The sequence below is a fragment of the Carassius auratus genome, chromosome 36, assembly GCF_003368295.1.
Source record: "Carassius auratus strain Wakin chromosome 36, ASM336829v1, whole genome shotgun sequence".
NCBI lineage: Eukaryota > Metazoa > Chordata > Actinopteri > Cypriniformes > Cyprinidae > Carassius > Carassius auratus.
In genome coordinates, this window is record NC_039278.1 from 15208716 (window position 1) to 15222198 (window position 13483).

At 35.0% G+C, this 13483-nt stretch overlaps 1 pseudogene; it reads right to left on the bottom strand.

The window, feature by feature from the left end:
- Positions 1-469: 469 nt before the first annotated feature.
- The window catches only part of LOC113055644 (echinoderm microtubule-associated protein-like 6), a 50421-nt pseudogene continuing 37407 nt past the window's right edge, over positions 470-13483 (bottom strand).

Consider the following 13483-nt stretch of genomic DNA (forward strand, 5'->3'; position numbering starts at 1 on the left):
TTCAAATAGAGTTTCCATCATTTTTCAGTCTAACTTATGACGGCACATTACATCATACATTGTGTGTATATACTTTAAATGTACTGTATGTAGCACACACACACACACACACACACACACAGACATATATATATATATATATATATATATATATATATATAATAAATAATAAATCTTATTCCAGATCTGCTGCCTTTTGTCTGATGCAAGATGGATTATATGGAGGCTGCTCGCATGGGTCTGACTCATCATTGGTCAACATGGGGATTGGAGCCGTTGTCTGGATTCATTGTGAATTCCGGTGCACGGCACCTTAATATTCTAGAGATGCTTCTCCATTGTCTTATCATTACAGGGCTGCCTCTGTAATGCAGGCCGTTTGAAGCCCCTCTGTCTCTAATACCCTTTGATTATGTGCAGATAGAGGAGTGTTTGATAGTGCTTCAGCTGTAAATCTTCCTGTTCAGGCTCAATATGGGCTGCCGAATCCTTGACCTTGGACGTGACCTCTCCTCTTGACGTCGATGATGAGGTTTTTCCTGAGAAGTGTCGCACATATGTCCTGCTCACGAGGTGTGAATATAAATGGGTATAGAAATGGGAGTATACATCCATCTTTTTGCATCTTTCCTCTTATGTCTCTTCTTGACTACATGGAAGATGCATATGGCAAGCTGAAACTCGAATGACTTCAGAGGATGTTGGGGAACTTTCTGAGAGAATACTGCACATGTGCTTGCTTGCATGTATATTGTTTTCAAATCTCTCTCCATCTTGCTCTCTTCTGGATTCCAACTGGATCTACTTCAGACTCTATCAGTGTGTCCCGAGGGTTTGGTCTTGATGAAAAACCACCAAAGACACACAATAGAAGCCCTGCTATTAACAGCTGTCTCTATTCGTCCAATTAAATTGCCTTAAGACATGTCGGCGACAGAAGCCACATTTGGACGGATGGAGGCGAATAGCTACATTAAAACACAATTTTGAATATTAAATTTCAATCTAATGGAACAGTTTTTCTTCAAGTAATGAGACTGTGCAAGGGCCTGCTCTTTTTGGAAAGGCTGCCTTAAAAGCAGCGTCTCTCTCCTTTTTCTCTTCCTTCTATGGAGATAAGGCTTTTATGTGGTACAAAATGCAATTTTTTTCATGTCTGCCGAGGACAATTCTCAGAGGAGCCGGTTCAGTGTAGCTGCCCTTTCCAGTAACATTTTCATCTGCGTTTGCTCTCTTCTCCTCTTGTTCTGTTTTGCAATGGTAAGGGACTGAAGGTTTATGTTAGAATCAGAGCTTTTCTGTCCTTGCACTTGCAAAATGACAGATGATAGAACTTCACACGTTTCTTTCCATCCATCTATCTATCTATCTATCTATCTATCTATCTATCTATCTATCTATCTATCTATCTATCTATCTATCTATCTATCTATCTATCTATCTGTCTGTCTGTCTGTCTGTCTGTCTGTCTGTCTGTCTGTCTGTCTGTCTGTCTGTCTGTCTGTCTGTCTGTCTGTCTGTCTGTCTGTCTATCTATCTATCTATCTATCTATCTATCTATCCAATCCACCCACATACTAAAAGGTCCATAAACTAGTGAAACGAATACACCCCTACTGTACATTCAGTGTTGAGAACAGTTAAGCAGGATTAGACACCACAATAACTCAAGAAAAAGGCCCAGTGTGTGGCTCCATCTCACTGTGAGCCTAGCAAGAATGTCTGGGTCAGACCTGGGGTGGTTTGAAAGAAGGTGTCCACTTTACCCTGCTAGACACCCTCAATCCGCCTTACAGCGGGGAGGTCTTGGCTGAGCGGAGGAGGAGAGATCGACAGGTTTGTGTGGAGTCCCTGCCATGCTGCATTCAGAGGACTCGTAACGGCGCTGAGGTGATGTCTGTGTGTGCGAAAGAGAGAGACCTTGCCAAGCTGGATTCAGAGACCTGACGCTGAGGTGTTTGTGGGCCATTCTGGTTTCTAAGTAAAATGCAAGAATCTGAGTGAACGTATGATGCTTTGTACCAGATCGCAAAGCTTTTATACAGTTACTGAGGTGCTGAATCTACAGAGAGATTTCACTCATTTAAAAAGAATCAAATGAAAACAAATTGAATAATTTAAAAGCCTGGAATCAAATATTGCATGCCATTGTCGATATGCTTTACATTCTTACATATTTATATGTTCGTGCTTAAAGAACAACATTTTTAGCAACTATTTAGATGTTAGTGTTGAGCTTATATGTATTCATTTGGCATATGTTGTTATACCAAGACATTATTGGATATTAGTGGTGGGGATTTTTCAGAGACTTTTTCTGTATGTTGCACCAAAATGCCAGTAGGTGGTGACGAGTGCGATGCTGACTCATTAAAATACATAAAATACCTGATTCATTCAGGTACAAAACGAGTGCCCATATGAATAAGTTACTAAATCATTCACTTAACTGATTAGTTCAATGCAATTTATTCTTTTATGAGCCAGTCACTGAATTGTTGACAAAATATTTGTTCAAATGCTCGGAAATGCATTTTTTTTTTTTTTTTTAATAGTAGTAAAAATAAAAAAAATAAAAAAATAAAAAAATAGTATGCTGGTCCTGTTACTGAATCTTTCAATCAAAATGTTTGTGAGAAAATGGGATTCATTCAGCAACGAAACAATAATTTTTGAGCAAGTTATTCACTCAACAGAGACCTTTAAAAAACATATCCATAAAGCAACATCACTGTTGTGTGTGTTGCTTGGAAACGCACAATGCTTAATTTTGCTGTGGCTTTGTTTGGAGCTGCTTTCATTAGCAGAGGAAAAACATAAGTGCAGTCTATTATATTGACCTATTATTGTCGAAGCAGTTTGTGTTTAGGGTTGAAACGTCTATAGGATGTTTTCACGACACGTCATTAATCTGACACGTCATTAATCCATATTGGCGGTACTGAATTTACACAGTGCCACTGAACCGTAGGGAACTTGTGTATGTTTTTGGCATAAAACCTAAAGTATTTCACTATAGCTGCACTTCCATTGCAGATTTGCTGAAAACTTTTGTGATAAATGTAATTTAAAAATTTTATATATATATATATATATATATATATATATATATATATATATATATATATATATATATATATATATATATATATATATATATATATATATATATATATATATATATATATATTTTTTTTTTTATCAGCTCCGGTGGCCATGTCAGAGCCGCAGTGTGTTGCAGAGGTGTGCAGTGTAAATAAGGGGGTATCCAAGCATTAATGGTAAGGAAAACCCCTTTGTATATGGGAGTTTTTGCTAAATTGACGTGTTTCCATTGAGCGTATTTGCAATTTCAATTTGCACAGTTTGAAGGGTAATGGAAACACATCTTTTGACGGGAAAAGAAATAGAAGGAAGAACTGTCGGGTCCTTCTGTCCTGCAGGTTTGAGATAAGCTGACAAAGGCAAAATTCTAATTAATGTTCTGTCAGCCTGAAACACCCCGAGAAACGTGAGATCAGTGGACGACAGTGATTTGGACTGCACGCAAATACAAATATGCCATTTTAATTAATGTTTATAAGATTCAATTAAGTAATAAACAGCTGAAAGTTTCTCGAGCTAATGGTACAAGCAGCCATTGTAGTCACATGAAAACACATTCAATCACTTGCTTTCTTCCACCATGGAAAATTTACTCTTTTTTTTATATGCCTTATAAACATCACACAGACAAACCACTTAACTGTAATTGCCACTGTGTTATGAAAGTAACAACTCATAATGCAGGAGATGACAGGAAGTTACACATCACATCAGTCATTAGCGAAATCATTCCACTAACCTTAAACCCAAGCTCACCAAATAATGAATACAACCTGTGTAATTTGTTTTTTTTACAACCAGTTTAAAACTTCCACCATGCATAGTTTCTAATGATTATGTATAAATAAAGTATGAATCAGAACATTTGAAAAATATAAGAACTGTAGAAAAAAAGAAAAAAAAAAAGAATTTCCACTAAACATTTGCATAAATCAAGCATTAAGTGTAGTAGTATATATCAAAGATCTACCCATAAACAGACCCAGATAAAATACTGATTAATGGTATCAGCTCTCAACAGCATCTGTTGCAGTAATGCACTTAAAACGGAAGTCAAAAGGACATTTTAGAGGTTTTAAAAGCCAAAAGGGGTAGATTAAATTTTTTGGTCAAAGCACTTATTAATTATTTGGTACCAAATATGATGTATAGTTATCTTATTTGTCCTAAATCATGCTCCGAAAACTTAATTCAGAAATGACTTGACCTATAGACTTTTCTTCAACAAGTCAGCACATGTTTTTTGATTATTTCTATGAACTCAGACACAAGTTTTATGCCTTAGATGCTGTATTTAACCCGGAAGCGAGCTTTTCAGCTCAACTTGAATCATTTCCAACATAGAGATTGTACATCTACCCATCAGAATACAACACCCGCTTGAACATAAACACCCATGTTTTCAATTCAATGTAATTGGTGGGTAATTCTGTTGTTTTGCATTCATCATATTGAGTTGCCCATTGTTTTAGGCGTCTGCAAGGTTGGTGTATATATCTAAACAGGACACGAACTTGGCAGGAGAAACTAGTGCTCTACATGTGATTATTGATAAGCCCTGAAGCACAGCCAACTTTGAAGTGTCAGCACTGCAAGCGAGCCACTCCACGTGACAAAACGAGAAACACTCCAAACACACTTCTTGGTTTTGTTGTGTCTTGCGCTAGAGTTAAAGACGGGCTGTTACAGCGTAAACCCACTGAGTGCATTCATTGTAGACCTGGGATAGTTAACCAGCCTCCACAAGCCAACATCTCAGCACTTTTACATCCCTTTTCTCTGTTTTCTAGCCCTACGGGAATGATCAAAAATTCATTGTCTACATGAAAACAGAGCACGATCACTATACTCAAATCTATTTCTGTCCTAGTGGGAATTGCAATAAATTGGTTTGTGTGAGACAATGCTCTTTATAGACAGCGGGGACGGCCTCCGCGCTCTCATTTGTTCATCTCTGCCATAAGGCTGGAATAGAAACTTGCACTACTTCACACTAAAATGGGACAGAGGGATTTTTGTTCTTTGTTTTGGGGAGTTGGGTCAGCACATGATTTCAGGAATAGCACATGAAAAGGTAATGAAATGATTTTAAATTGTTCAAGTTTTTAATGAAGGAGCCCTAATCGTTTACTGGGAAATCAGGAATCAGACGTTAAAAAAAGCCATGATGCTACATCCTTGAAAACAATGAACGGATCTTTGCAAGGTAAAAGAAGATATATTTTTAGACGATAGTAAATACATTTTCACTTGGCCAGGATGATAAAGGTGATTTGTGCTGCAGTGTCTTTGCCTGCTGAGGAAATGTAATGACGTTCAAGCAAGATGTAAAAATTGTAATTAAAGGCTAGTCGATTTTCCCTTTTAGCCAATTTCATGTGAATATTTTTGCATTTGCATATTATCTGCTAAAAGTGAACTCTGTCAACGTTTGCAACAGGTTTTGCTTAACCTCAAAAGTGGGCGACAATACACGATATTCTAATATTGAGTTTATGGTGCCTTTAAAATTCTAACAATAGTGTTGATTACCTTTCTTTAAGCACAAGACTTCACAGAGCATCTTTACTATGACCATTTCATGTAAATCAATTATAAATAAAACAAATATAAATTACTTGAATAAAATAACTTCAGACATTTAGCTGGAAACAGTACAGCTAAACAATGCATGGACTTTTCTGTTTTATCTCAAACACACACACACACACACACACACACGCATATATATATTTACAATGTCACAAGTCATGAAATACACGAAAACCAGTCAGAGTTTTTTTGCTCTAGGTTACATATTTAAAGATGAAGCATCCTATCTACAGTAAATACATCATCTGCTCTCACATCTACTCTATGACAAGTGTGTGTGTGTATGTGTGTGTGTGTGTCAGAGACTGCTGAGAGCTCACAGCAGTGAATTCACATGACTGACAGCCTGACTCATAAATTAATAATGTGAATCACAGTCAACATGAAATCTATAATAAATCCCTAGTTACTTTAATCAGAAATCTCTCTCTCTCTCTCTCTCTCTCTCTCTCTCTCTCTCTCTCTTGTGATCTATTCTGCTCTCAGAGAATGTCATGTTTTCACTGCAATTAACAGTGTCAAAAATCAAACTGAAATATAGCTGCAAGCAGCGATGGCGGGCTCAAGCCACCAATGCCATCGCCACCCCGGTGGCATCAGGTAAACTGTGCCCAGCGGGCACATGCATTCATAATATCCCTCTGGCAGTGAGGTTTTAAAGGATATGGCAGTTAAAGGGTTAATCCGAATCATCTAGACTTTAAAATTACATTCACAGAACAATATATATATATATATATATATATATATATATATATATATATATATATTTATAACTTTAGTAACACTTTACAATAAGATTTCATTTATAAACATTATGTTAACATGAACAATATTTATATAGCATTCATTCATGTCAGTTAATATTCCAAATTAAACATTAAAACATTGTTTTATTGTGATTTTTTTCCAAGAACATTTTACCAATTCCAAACCATATCAATCTTAATAACTACCATTATTTTTATTTAATCATTTATAAGTGCTATACAATAGTCCAGGAAAGCTGGAATAGAAAAACACTTTATATTCATGTGTGTAGAATTATTAGGCATGTTTTCTTTTGCAGATGGAATGCGCTAAAAAAGAGTTTTAACTCAAACTGTAAAGTCGAAAATTATGAAATACCCATGAGAAATATCAAACACAAATGCAATACAGAAATGGATAAGTTAAGACTTGACCATTATACAAAAAATGCTGACTGGGTCATGAGGTCAGAAAAGAAGAAGAAAAAAACAGGTCAAGAAGAACTGACAAAAAGAATTGCAAAATAATTAGGAATTAATGTGAAGATTAATTTTTAGTCAATTCTGCAAGACAGACTTTCAGGAAAGGAGGTGGAATAAAAATGAGCTCCTAAATCTTAATCCCGGATTCTGGAAGATATATTCCTCAAACCATCGGACAAGAGTAGGTGGTGCTGGTCCTTCACGAGTCACTCTAATCTGTTCATGAAGCCTATATAAAAAGTCTTAATATATAGTATTTCACAATACTTCATGGTATTCTAATTAAATCATTTTTTGGAATCTTAGATTTCTCAGAACCTGACACATTGTAATTCTGAGACTCCAGGAAAGTGGCAGTTCTGTAAAATGTTGGCACTGGAGACTAAATGCTCCCTGATAGTTTCACACCTAATTCACTTAACACACACACACACACACACACACACACACACACACACACACACACACACACACACACATTACCCACAGTGACAGTGGGACTGAGTGACATCAGATTTATGATAGTTTTTTAATTTTCTATCATCCATATAGTGTTGTATAGTCATGAAACTATGCATATTTCCTCAGAATGACTTGTCTTCTATGTGTACATTTTTTTGAAGTGTTTAGAAGCTGCACTTTAAAAAAATAAAAGACATTTACTGGTTACTTTTTTACTGTTATTTCAAAAAATCACCACGACAAAACCATTCAAGCTATCCAAAATTCATTCGCATCTGTTCTGTAAGATAAATTCTTTAAACAGTGGTAAAAGAGGATGTGGTGCTGAACCTTCAAGAGTCACTCAAAACGTATCTGTCCATAAAGCCTATAAAGAATTATTCTTAATATACAGTTCACAATACTTCAGCTTGTTATTCTAATTAAGTGAGGGTCATTTTATCAGTAAAATACATAAAATTCATATTATTTTTCTTTGAAAGATTTCTATAAATGATTTAAATCATACTTGTTTCTACAATAATTATTTAAAAGTGATCCTATAGCTCCATCAGGTGGCCATTATTGGTACTAAGAATTGCAAGCTTCATTTATAAGTTATGATAGTTTTAATTTTTTTGCTGGCTCTTGAAAATGATAAAGCTTTGAAACTTACTGTGGTTCCTTCAAATGATGACTTCTACGTATATAAAAAAATATGAAGAGTTTGGAATTAAAAAATTTAAAGATATAGTAAAATAACTATTGTATTTTTTTATGTTACTTTAATAAATCGCTATGGCCACACCATTTAAGGTATCCTAAACCCATTCGCAATTTAACATCTTAAGTATATTGGATTCATGTTAAAAAAAAAGTTTGGTGTGAACTACTTGTGTCTTCTTGGAGGAGAATGAATTCATTTACAGGCTGATTTTATCATAAATCCACAATAGAATTTCTGAGTTCTGTATCAATCTGTGTTGTTGTTTGTTTATTTTTATTTTTTTATTTTTCATAGGAAGATAACTGATCCTTTACTCTCCTTTTTAATAAATGTGCTTATAAACCAAAAACAAGCTATTTATAGCTGTATTTATAAACTGCTTACTACTGACTATTAATATTGGGACAAGGCTTTATAAAGCATGAACTGACTATTTACTTTTTGAGTTTGAAATTATTATTTGCAGCACAAATAAGGTTTTTTACGATTTTTTAAAATTCCTAAAACTGTAAGAAAAGGATAAGGCCTAAGATTTCTATGTGAGTGGCTAAATTTATTTGTTTTTATAACTATAATGCATAAACTATGAAATTATACAAAATATATAAAAAAGTACAACAGTTATTGTTTTCCAATGTTTTTTAGCCTACTGCAATCATTCTAAACAGCTTGAATAAAACCTGTTAATATTTATTATAGACCACTGTAACTGTGTATAATCTAACAAACAAGTTTATTATGAAAATAAAAGTGTGTACACCAGATAAATTGGACGATAAAGAAATTGCTAACAATAGTATAATAGAGCATGTTTTATGTTTTTAGGCGTTTAGATGCAGAAATGGACAAATCAAATGTAAAATAAAATGTAATTGATTTAATTAAATATAGATTAATTCTTGTTAGAGCAAAATAATAAATAAATAAATACGTACACACATTAAAAACGCAGCCAAGATGAATGAATTACATTTTTTAGATTAAAATTGAAGACAGAAGCAGCTGGTATACGCGGTCACTTAATATTCAAATCCAGTAGATCCACTTCAGATATATTTCTCAACGGTTTACGTTCACGTGGCTGTTTTCGTTTATATTCGCCAAGCTATTTTGAAATAATCTTGTCCGTGATGTGTTCGTTTGTACGACGAAAGCCAGAATCCTGCAGCTCGAGAGATATATGTTATTCTGCCAGTCGCGCTTTCAAATAGTCTTGCACACTTAAACGGGTCACAAACACCTGCATTTAGCTCTTGTAGTGTTACAATGGGTTTATTGTGTGCATTTGTGGTAATATTTTATTTAAAAAAGCTCTTAAACAAGAATAAATTCGTTTGTTTTGAGCTCGACACTGTAGGCGCTGATCGGAGGCGTGATTTCATATAGGCAGCCTCAAATATTTCATTTTCACACAAACAGTTCAAAAACATCTTAATTTAGCTCTTGGTGTGTTCTAATTGGTGAATTGTGTGATATCGCTGCAATACTTTATTTTTAATAGCTATAAAACAAGAATAAACTCGTTTTTTCTGAGCTCATCATTCCAGATGCTCATGCTCAGAGCGGTGATTCATCTCTCGTGTTTCTCACGTATCACTGACCACACATCCATTATGAATGAGCCCTGACCTGATAATAATCATATATGTTGGTTTAGCTTGTCAGTGTGAATTAAATCCAAGTATTTATTTGTATTTTAACCGATTTAAAAGAGAAACTAAATCTCCGGTAATTGCACCTGTAGGGGCGCAATTTCTCTCAGACAATGGAAGTCTGAAGCACATATACTCAAACAGAGGGACAGAGTGATATGAGATGTCTGACAGTTTTTTAATTTTCTATTATCCATACAGTGTTGTAAAGTCGTGAAACTATCCATATTTACTCAGAATGACTTTTTGTCTGTATGAAAAAAGGTTTTGAAGTGTTTGGAATTTAAAAATGCAGGAAAATTAATAATTCCAGTTTTACTGTCATTAAAAAAAATCACCACGACAAAACCATTCAAGCTATCCAAAATCCATTGGCAATTTAAGTTGTTTAAAATGTTTTGGCATCATGTAGACAAAGTTTGGTGTGTATAGTGTTACTCTCCTCTGAGCAGTATGCATTAATTCACAACTAAATGTAAAAAAAAATCCACATTCAAATCAAAATAGCTGACTTCCTGTTGATCGTAGCTGATGACTGTGAATTAGAAAGTTGTCCGTCTTGATAAGAACAATTTTTTTACCGAGTTTGGTGTCTGTAGCTAAAACTAACCCCCCCACTTTTGACAAAAGGTGGCGCTATAGAGTGCCTTTTCCACGCCCTCTTATGAACTTTTGCCAGTGTCTAGTTATCATAAATACTGATATGTGTTCTGAGTTTGATGAAATTCTAAGCATGTTATATGCCTCAAAATCACCTGAGAAGTATTCCAGTTTGACATGTTGCCACGGCAACAATATTTTTAGCAATCCAATTTCCCCCAGCAGATTCATATCGGCTGTGTTTTAACATTATTCTGATGAAGTTTGAAGCAAGTCGAGTAAAAATAAGATGCTGAATTCAAAGCATTTTTGAAAATGACACACTTCCTGCTGCCAGTTGGTGGCGCTATAACTTTGACTCCTAATAGTCACATATATGTGATCGACATCATACAATGAATAATCTGATGAAGTTTGATTGAAATCAGGAAATGTATGTGGATGGTATTAGACACTTCCTGTTTCTCAATTCTCGCCATAATTTCAACGCCTCGCCACGAGCAAACCGTTCGAGATATCAAAAATCCCCTGGCAATTTTTCATCCCCAATGTCTTGAGATCATGTTGACCGAGTTTGGTGGTAAACGAGTAAAAAACCTATGACAAGTATATCAAATTCCAGAGCATGCGCTTTTTACATAACTCTAAATAGCTGACTTCCTGTTGGGCGGAGCCCAATGACATGCAATACGAAAATTGTTCGGCACAATGAGATCTATATGTGTACTGAGTTTCATATGAATATGTGCAAGTATGTGTGAGCTATACATCAACATTTATGACTGTGTTCCAGGGGGCGCCATAGAGCCCCTGTGCCACGCCCGGGTCCCAACCTCTGCAGGCTCCTAAAGGGCACAGATTCCAAAGTGTGCGCAAATTTTCAAGAGTTTTTGAGTATGTTAGGGACCCCAAAAGCCCCCACAACTTTGACCAAAAATATGAATAATAAACCCTAAATAGCCAACTTCCTGTTGGGCGGAGCCTATGACATGCAGTACGAAAGTTGTTTGGTTTAATGAGATCTACATGTGTACCGAGTTTCATGTGTCTACGTGCAAGTATGTATGATATATGGCCCTCAGTATTCCAGGGGGCGCTGTAGAGCCCCTGTGCCACGCCCGTGTATCAGTCTCTGCCCGACCCTAATGGCCGCAGGTTCCAATCTGTGTGCCAATTTTCAAGAGTTTTCGAGCATGTTAAGGACCCCAAAAGCCCCCGTAACGTTAGAAAAAAATAATAATAATAATAATAATAATAATAATAATATAGCTGCAAGCAGCGATGGCGGGCTCAAGCCACCAATGCCATCGCCACCCCGGTGGCATCAGATAAACTGTGCCCAGCGGGCACATGCATTCACATTATCCCTCTGGCAGTGAGGTTTTAAAGGATATGGCAGTTAAAGGGTTAATCCGAATCATCTAGACTTTAAAATCACATTCACAGAACAATATATATATATATAACTTGAGTAACACTTTACAATAAGATTTCATTCATAAACATTATGTTAACAATGAACAATATTTATATAGCATTCATTCATGTCAGTTAATATTCCAAACTTAAACATTAAAACATTGTTTTATTGTGATTTTTTTCCAAGCACATTTTACCAATTCCAAACCATATCAATCTTAATAACTACCATTAATTTTTATTTAATCATTTATGAGTGCTATACAATAGTCCAGGAAAGCTTGAAGAGAAAAACTCCTTATATTCATGTGCAGAATTATTAGGCATGTTTTCTTTACAGATGAAATGTGCTAAAAAAGAGTTTTAACTCAAAGTCGAAAATTATAAAAAACCCATGAGAAATATCAAACACAAATGCAATACAGAAATGGATAAGTTAAGACTTGACCATTGTACAAAAAATGCTGACTGGGTCATGAGGTCAGAAAAGAAGAAGAAAAAAACAGGTCAAGAAGAACTGACAAAAAGAATTGCAAAATAATTAGGAATTAATGTGAAGATTAATTTTTAGTCAATTCTGCAAGACAGACTTTCAGGAAAGGAGGTGGAATAAAAATGAGCTCCTAAATCTTAATCCCGGATTCTGGAAGATATATTCCTCAAAAACCATCGGACAAGAGGAGGTGGTGCTGGTCCTTCACGAGTCACTCTGATCTGTTTCATAAAGCCTATATATAAAGTCTTAATATATAGTATTTCACAATACTTCATGGTATTCTAATTAAATATTTTTTGGAATCTTAGATCTCTCATAACCTGACACATGAAATAATTCTGAAGACTCCAGGAAAGTGGAAGTTTGTAAATGTTGGCGCTGGAGACTAATGCTCCTTGATAGTTTTTCACACCTATTCAACTTAACACACACACAAACACACACACTGCGACAGACACACATTACCCACAAGTGACAGAGGGACAGAAGTGACATCCAGATGTATGGTAGTTTTTTAATTTTCTATAATCCATATAAGTGGTTGTATAGTCATGAAACTATGCATATTTTCCTCAGAGGACTTGTCTTCTATGTGTAGTACATTTTTTTGAAGTGTTTAGAAGCTGAATCTTAAAAAATAAAAGACATTTACTGGTTACTTCTTTACTGTTATTTCAAAAAAATCACCAACGACAAAACCATTCAAGCTATCGCAAACTAAATTCGCACCTGTCTGTAAGATAAATGCTTTAAAACAGTGGTAAAAGAGGATGTGGTGCTGATCCTTCAAGAGTCACTCGAAAACTTATCTGTCCATAAAAGCCTATAAAGAATTATTCTTAATATACAGTTCACAATACTTCAAGCTTGTTATTCTAATTAAGTGAGGGTTCATTTTATCAGTAAAATACATAAAATTCATATTATTTTTCTTTGAAAGATTTCTTATAAATGATTTAAATCATACTCGTTTCTACAATAATTATTTAAAAGTAATCCTATAGCTCCATCTGGTGGCCATTATTGGTACTAAGAATTGCAAGCTTGATTTATATTATGATAGTTTTAATTTTATGCTGGCTCTTGAAAATGATAAAGCTATGAAACTTACTGTGCTTCCTTCAATGATGACTTCTACTTATATAAAATTATGAAGAGTTAGAATGAAAAATTTTAAAAGATATAGTAAAGTTATTATAAGTGTTATCAATGCATTTGC